The sequence below is a fragment of the Eptesicus fuscus genome, chromosome 7, assembly GCF_027574615.1.
Source record: "Eptesicus fuscus isolate TK198812 chromosome 7, DD_ASM_mEF_20220401, whole genome shotgun sequence".
NCBI lineage: Eukaryota > Metazoa > Chordata > Mammalia > Chiroptera > Vespertilionidae > Eptesicus > Eptesicus fuscus.
Window position 1 is genome coordinate 16999097 of NC_072479.1, and position 7231 is coordinate 17006327.

The 7231-nt window shown below is 45.9% G+C and overlaps 1 pseudogene; it reads left to right on the forward strand.

The window, feature by feature from the left end:
* Positions 1–1051: 1051 nt before the first annotated feature.
* Positions 1052–7166, forward strand: LOC129149612 (neurofilament light polypeptide-like; annotated as a pseudogene).
* The last annotated feature ends 65 nt before the right edge of the window (positions 7167–7231 follow it).

A 7231-nucleotide genomic window follows, 5' to 3' on the forward strand; every position in this document is an offset into this window, starting at 1 on the left:
GATGAACAACATAGACTGATGAAGAAGAACAGACCCAGAAACAAGGAGGCATTGATCGGACTGTCGGGCCTCAGAGGGAGGGGAGGAGTGGGTGGGGGTATGGGGGAGAGATCAACCAAAGGACTTGTGTGCGTGCATACGAGCCTAACCAATGGTTAAGGACAACAGGGGGGGGGGGTAGGAGGTGGGAATGGGGGGATGAGGACAAATATGTGACACCTTAATCAATAAAGAAATAAAAAAAAAGACAACCTACTGAATAGGAGAACATATTCACCAATGGGTTAACATATTCTGATAAAGGGTTAATTTACAAAATTCATAGTAAAATCTCTGACACTTTTCTTAGCAATATTTTTTTCTAATATATCTCTTTGGGCAAAGAAAACAAGAAAAAATAAACAAATGGAACTACATCAATCTAAAAAGTTTTTGTACAGCAAAGAAAACCATCAACAAAGTAAAAAGTCAGTCCAGCTGGCATGGCTCAGTGGTTGAGCATAGACCTCTGCACCAAGAGGTCACAGTTCAATTCCCATTCAGGGCACATGCGTGGGTTGCAGGCTTGTGGACATGCAGGAGGCAGCCTAACAATGATTCTTTCATCATTGATGTTTCTATTTCTCTCTCCCGCCCCCTTCCTCTCTTTAATCAATAAAAAAAATATTTTTTAAAAAGACAACCTACTGAATAGGAGAACATATTCACCAATGGGTTAACATATTCTGAAAAAGGGTTAATATACAAAATTTATAAAGAATTTAAAAAAACAATTTGATATAAACACTTCTGCAAAGAGATCATGCAGATGGAAAATGGACATATAAAAAAATGCTCAGTGTCACTAATCATCAGGGAAATGCAAATTAAAACCACAATGAAATATCACCTCACACAGTTAGAATGACTATCCTATCTAATAAAGCTGGAATATGCAAATTGACCATCACTCCATCACAAATATGGCAGAGCCCAAGCCACAAGATGGCAGTGCCCAGTCCCCTCAGGCCCACCGGAGTCCCCCCAGTCCTTTCAGCCTGAACTGACTACTATGGCAAGTGGACCGAGAAGGTTTTCTGCAAGTGTGAGAAGCAAGCTTAGGTAGGATCCAGGGAGAGCTGGCAGGCTCAGGGCCACTGCCGGCAGGGGAGGCCCTTGGAGTTCGGTCCTGAAACTGCAGGGACCAGCTCCAGCGTGGGCTGGGGAGGAAGCACCGCTGCCGCCTGCCCATCGCCAGGTCCCTGGTAAAGGAAGTGGGTCCAAGTCGCAACCAAGAGGCCTGGTGGGGCTGTCTCACCCTGGACAATCATGGCTGAGCTCTGGCGGGGGTGGCGTGTGCCTCCAGGATCACTGTCTGTCCCTGGCTGCCTGCAGACACCTGTGGAGCAGGCACGGTTTGAACATTTTAATGAAAATGGGATGCCTGGGCCTGACACCCCGGTCCCCAGTGAGGAGAGAGCAACGGGATTGGGGGTGCAACCTCGGGACCCCGTTAGGAGGCACTGGGGTTCGGGAGGGGCTGGGAGCAGAGGGCTGAAAGCAGAAGGGACCAGAGGTGCCTCCAATCACTGTCACCAGCCCAGGGCCGGGCCATGGTCCTCATTCAGGATCTCAGCCATAGGAGGTGCCAGCCCAGGGATGTTTTTCCTGTTATCTGTCTGGAAGTACAGGAGGCAGTTGAATTAGAGTCATGATTGTAATTTAATTTCTCCAAACTCAGAGCTATTTTCTTTCCAAATACATCAGGGGAAGCAGGCGCTGCTGGGCGAGCAAGAGGGGCTGGAGGAGACGCTGAGCAACCTGCAGGCGTGCTATGAGGAAGAGGTGCTGAACTGCCTGGACGCCAAGGGCCGGCTGATGGAGGTGCGCAAAGGTGCAGATGAGGTGGCTCTCGTCCGAGCTGAGCTCCAAAAGCACATCGACAGCCTGATGGACCAAATCGCCTTTCTGAAGAAGGTGCACGAAAAGGAGATCACCGAGCTGCAGGCGCAGATGCAGGTTGCACAGATCTCCACGGAGATGGACGTGTTCTGCAAGCCTGATCTCTCCGAAGCGCTCAAGGACATCCACACCCAGTAGGAGAAGCTGGCTGCCAAGAACATGCAGAATGCGGAAAGATGGTTCAAGAGCCGCTTCACCGTGCTGACCGAGAGCACTGCCAAAGACGAGGTGTCCGAGAGCCGCCGCCTGCTCAAAGCCAAGACCCTGGAGATCGAAGCATGCTGGAGCATGAACGAAGCGCTGGGAAAGCAGCTGCAAGAGCTGGAGGAGAAGCAGAACAATGACATTAGCGCTATGCAGGACACAATCAACAAATTAGAAAACGAGTTGAGAACTACAAAGTGTGAAATGGCACTGTATTTAAAAGAATACCAGGACCTCCTCAATGTGAAGATGGCTTTGGACATTGACATTGCAGCTTACAGGAATCTCTTGGAAGGTGAGGGGACCTGGTTCAGTTTCACCAGCATGGAAGCATAGCCAGCTGCTATTCCCAGAGTTCCCAGGTCTTATCTGATCTGCCTATGGTGGTTTACAGACCAGCTCCTACTTGATGTTTGCTCACTCCTTCCCTTCTTGATATGCTAGCCACGTCCAGGAGGAGCAGATTGGGGTGGAGGAGACCATTGAGGTTGCAAAAGCTGAGGAAGCTAAGGATGAACCTCCTCCCCCCCCCCCCCCCCGCTCTCTGAAGGAGAAGCTGAAGAGGAAGAGAAGGAGAAGGAAGAGTCTGAGGAAGAGGAAGGAGAGGAAGAGGAAGAAGGTGCCAAGGAAGAATTTGAGGACGCAAATGAGGAAGAAGGAGGTGAAGGTGAAGAAAGAGAAGATGCCCAAGAAGCTGAGGAAGAGAAGAAAGATGAAGGTGCTGGGGAGGAGCAAGCAACCAAGAAGAAAGATTGAGACCCTCTTTTCTTAGTTATTTCAGGAATAATCCTCCCAAAACCAGGTCAACCCTGTCACCAACCAAGCAGTTGAGTTCCCAATACTATATGAATTAAGAAGTCAATATATGTAACATTCTGAGGTGACTCAGGTTGGACATTAAATGTTGTGCTATGACTTTTCTCCTTATGCAGAGTATCTGTTTGCTTGCAGAGTGGCTTCCTGGCTTGCTGCCAGCCTGTGCATGGTCCACGCTTATGAGTTCAGGATCTATGGCAATGTGAATAATTCAGATGTTTATAATAAAAACACATGAATACATAAATTCACTAATGTTAATGTTAAACTTCATGGAAAAAATAATACTTTGAATCTTTGGTGGTTAGAAGTTAAAGACCTCAAATCATGTGCAATAAACAGTAAATAAAGTTACACTGAACGACAAAAAACAACAACAACAACAACAACAACAAAACACATCAGGGGCCAGGAAATGTTCAAAGAACTGGGAAACCATTCCCAAATCAGGAAGGGAAATCACACGGTGTATTCTATTGCTACGAATACAGTATTTCCTACTACTTACAACATATACAATGTAATGTATTAGATGCCTTCCTATCGCATGAAGTACGTATTCTCATAGAGTAATACTGGTAGATATGTTATAGTTATGGCAGTATGTCATATCCTATCTCTACTAATAAAAGGGTAATATGCTAATTAGACTGTGAGACCTTCTGGATGTCCTTCGGACAAAGCCATGGTGGCGGGGCCGAGGCAGAGGCGGTTAGGGGCCAAAGGCAAGGAGGGGAGGGCAGTTGGGGGTGATCAGGCTGGCAGGAGGGGAAGTTGGGGGTGATCAGGCTGGCAGGGGAGGCAGTTGTGGGTGAGCAGGACTGCAGGCAGAGTGGTTAGGGGCGATCAAGCAGGCAGGCAGGTGAACGGTTAGGAGCCAGCGGTCCCAGATTGTGAGGGGGTTGTCAAACTGCCAGTTTAGGACTGATCCCTATGGGGTCCCAGATTGGAGAGGGTGCAGGCCAGGCTGAGGGACACCCCCCCACACACACACACACACGAATTTCATGCACCAAGCCACTAGACATCAATAAACAGTTATTGGTGAAGAAGTGGAGAAAAAGGATTTCTCATGCACTGTTGGTGAAAATGTGGATTGGTGCATGGAAATGGAAAACAGTATGGAGATTCTCTCTTTAACCCAGACTGGTTAGCGCAATTGGATAGAGTGTTGCCGGATATGCCAAGGTTATGGAATTGATCTCTAGTCAGGGCACCTGAAAGAATCAACCAATGTATGTATAAAGAAGGGGAACAACAAAACGGTTTTTCTCTCTCTCCCTTCTATCAATAAGGTTTTTTTTTTAAAAAAAAGATTCTCTATCTTTAATCTTGTGCATTTTAATTTTGTTGTTTTAGTGTGGGCTTCTTTGCATTCATCTTATTTGGGCCTCTCTGCATTTTCTGGACTTGTATGTCTGTTTCCTTCCAAGGTCAGGGAAGCTTTTTATTTTTATTTTTTTCAAATATGTTTTCAATTCTTTCCTCTCTGTCTTCTGTACCCAAATGATACAAATGTTGGTACACTTGATATCACAGAAGCCCCTTAAACTATGCTCAACTTTTTTTTTTTATCCTTTTTTCTTTTTGCTGTGTTGAGTGGGTATGGTCTGCTCCCTTATCTGCCAAATCACTGATTTGATCCTCTACTTCATTTAATCTACTTTTAATTACTTCTAATGTATTTATTTTTCAAAGATTTTTAAATTTATTTTTAGACACAGAAGAAGGGAGAGGGAGAGAGAAGCATTAATGTGAGAGCAAGGCATCGATTGGCTGCCTCCTGCATGCCCTCTAAGGGTATCAAGCCTGCAAGCCGGGCATGTGCCCCAACTGGGAATTGAACCTGAAACCTTTAGGTGCGCAGGACACCACCCAATCAACTGAGCAGAATCAGTCAGGGCTCGAATGTATTTCTTCATTTGTTATTGTATGTTCATTTCCAACTAGTTCTTTTTTATATTTTCTATCTTCATGGTTTTTTAAAATATATTTTTATTGATTTCAGAGAGAAAGGGAGAGGGGGAGAAAGATAGAAACATCAACGATGAGAATCATTGAGTGGCTGCCTCCTGATAGAGCCCACAACTAGGGCATGTGCCCTGACCAGTAATTGAACAGTGACCTCCTAGTTCATAGGTCAATGCTCAACCACTGAGTCATGCGGGTCAGGCTCTATCTTTGATTTTACATTTCCTCTTCATTAAAGTTCTCACTGAGACCATTGAGCATCCTAATAACCTATGTTTTGAATTCTGCATCTGGTAGATTGCTTGTCTCCATTTTGTTAGTAATTTTCCTGGAATTTTGTTCTGTTTTTTCATTGGAACATGATCCTTTGTCTCCTTATTTTGGCTGCCTCCTTGTGTTTATTTCTATGTATTAGGGAGAGCTGCTACATCCCTTGCTCTTGGTAGAGTCGTCTTATGTAGTAGGTGTCCTATGGGGCCCAGTGACACAGTCTCCCTGTTCACCTGAGCCGGGTGCTCCTGTGAGTCCCTGTGTGGGTTTGTGTGCTTTCCTATTGTAGTTGAGCCTTGATTGTTGTTGGCACAACAATGGCAGGTATTGACCTTCAGGCTCATTGGTTGTGACGACTGGTCATGACTATAGTGGAGGACATATTCTGCAGGGGTGAACCTACAGAGCAGAATTTGCTTTAGCAGGACTCTGGTACCATCTGAGTCTGCCCTTTGAGTGTGTCATTGGTAGATGTAGTTTGGTGCTGCAATGGTGTAGTCTAAAGCTAAACACCGGGTGTGCTGGTTCTGGAGCCTATTGAGAGGTGCTTGTGACCTGCCTGGGGCCACTTGGTATTAGCTACAAAGTGATCTGCAGATGTTTGCCACTTGTGGTGCCTGGGAGAGGCTAAGATGCAAACTGAGGACAGATGCTGTTAGTGTCAGGCTTGGAGCTGCTTGGTAAGCGGGACAGGGCCTGCCAGGGCCAGATGCTGCTTGTGTGGAGTTTGTGAAACTCTGAGATGTTTTTAGGAATGTTGGTATATGCGAAGACAAGCTCTTTGCATGGAACAGTGTTAACCAGGTTGAGGGAGACTTGGATCTGATGCTTGCCTACACATGCAGGGGGAGGAGGGCTTAGCAAAGGAACAGTAGCTTCTGCCAGCACCTCCTCTGGGATATGGCTGCCCTTCCAGCCTTTCCCTGAAGCCAGGTAATTCAGTTCTACCTCTAGCATCTTTTGAGGTGCTACCCCAGTGCTGGAGATCAGAGCAAGTGAATCCATCAGCGAATAATTCCATGCAAAGGCCCTTTAAGAGGAATGCCTGGGATTCCAGAAAGGCACCTCCTCAGTGAGCCACCATCTCTACTGGATTTCATAGTCAGAAGTTATGGGGACTTCTCTTGTCAGCCCTAGAACCCTGGGCTGGAGGGCCTGGTGTGGGACTGGGTCTCCTTACTGCACAGTGAGAGACCTCACAGCTGAGATATCTCTCCCCATTTTTAATCAGTATATGTGGGTATGGGACCAGCCCATTCCATGCCTCCGCCCCTCCTACTAGCCTTGGTGTGGCTTCTTCTGTATATCCTTATAAACTGATGAACAAAAAGATAGATACAGAGACAATAAAGCATCAAACAGACTTTCAAATTTCAGGGGGAAAGTTAGGGAGAGGTGGGGGAGATAAGAAATCAAACAAAGGACTTGTATGCATGCATATAAGCATAAACAATGGACGCAAAACTCTGGGGGGTGAGGGCATGTATGGGTGTGGGGTGGGGGGGTAATGATAAGATATGTACACATATAATACCTCAATAAAAAAAATGTAAAAAAAAAATTTTTTTAAAAAAAGAAACCTGGAACAGACCCTAGCCAGTTTGGCTCAGTGGGTAGAGTGTAGGCCTGCGGACTGAAGGGTTCCAGGTATGATTCTAGTCAAGGGCACATACCTCGGTTACAGACTCCTCCCTGGCCTGGGCCCAAGACAGGGCACATGCAGGAGGCAACCAATTGATGTGTTTCTCTCACCCAGGTATTTCTGGCTTTCGCTCTCTCTTCCACTCTGTCTAAAAAATCAATGGAAAAATATCCTTCGGTGGGGAGAAAAAAAGAAAAAAGGAAGGAAGGAGGAAGAAAGAAAGAAGGAAGGAAGGAAGGAAGGAAGGAAGGAAGGAAGGAAGGAAGGAAGGAAGGAAAAGAAAGAAAGAAAGAAAGAAAGAAAGAAAGAAAGAAAGAAAGAAAGAAAGAAAGAAAGAAAGAAAGAAACCTGAATTCAGGTGGCAGTTTCCCCAATAATTCGCTTAAG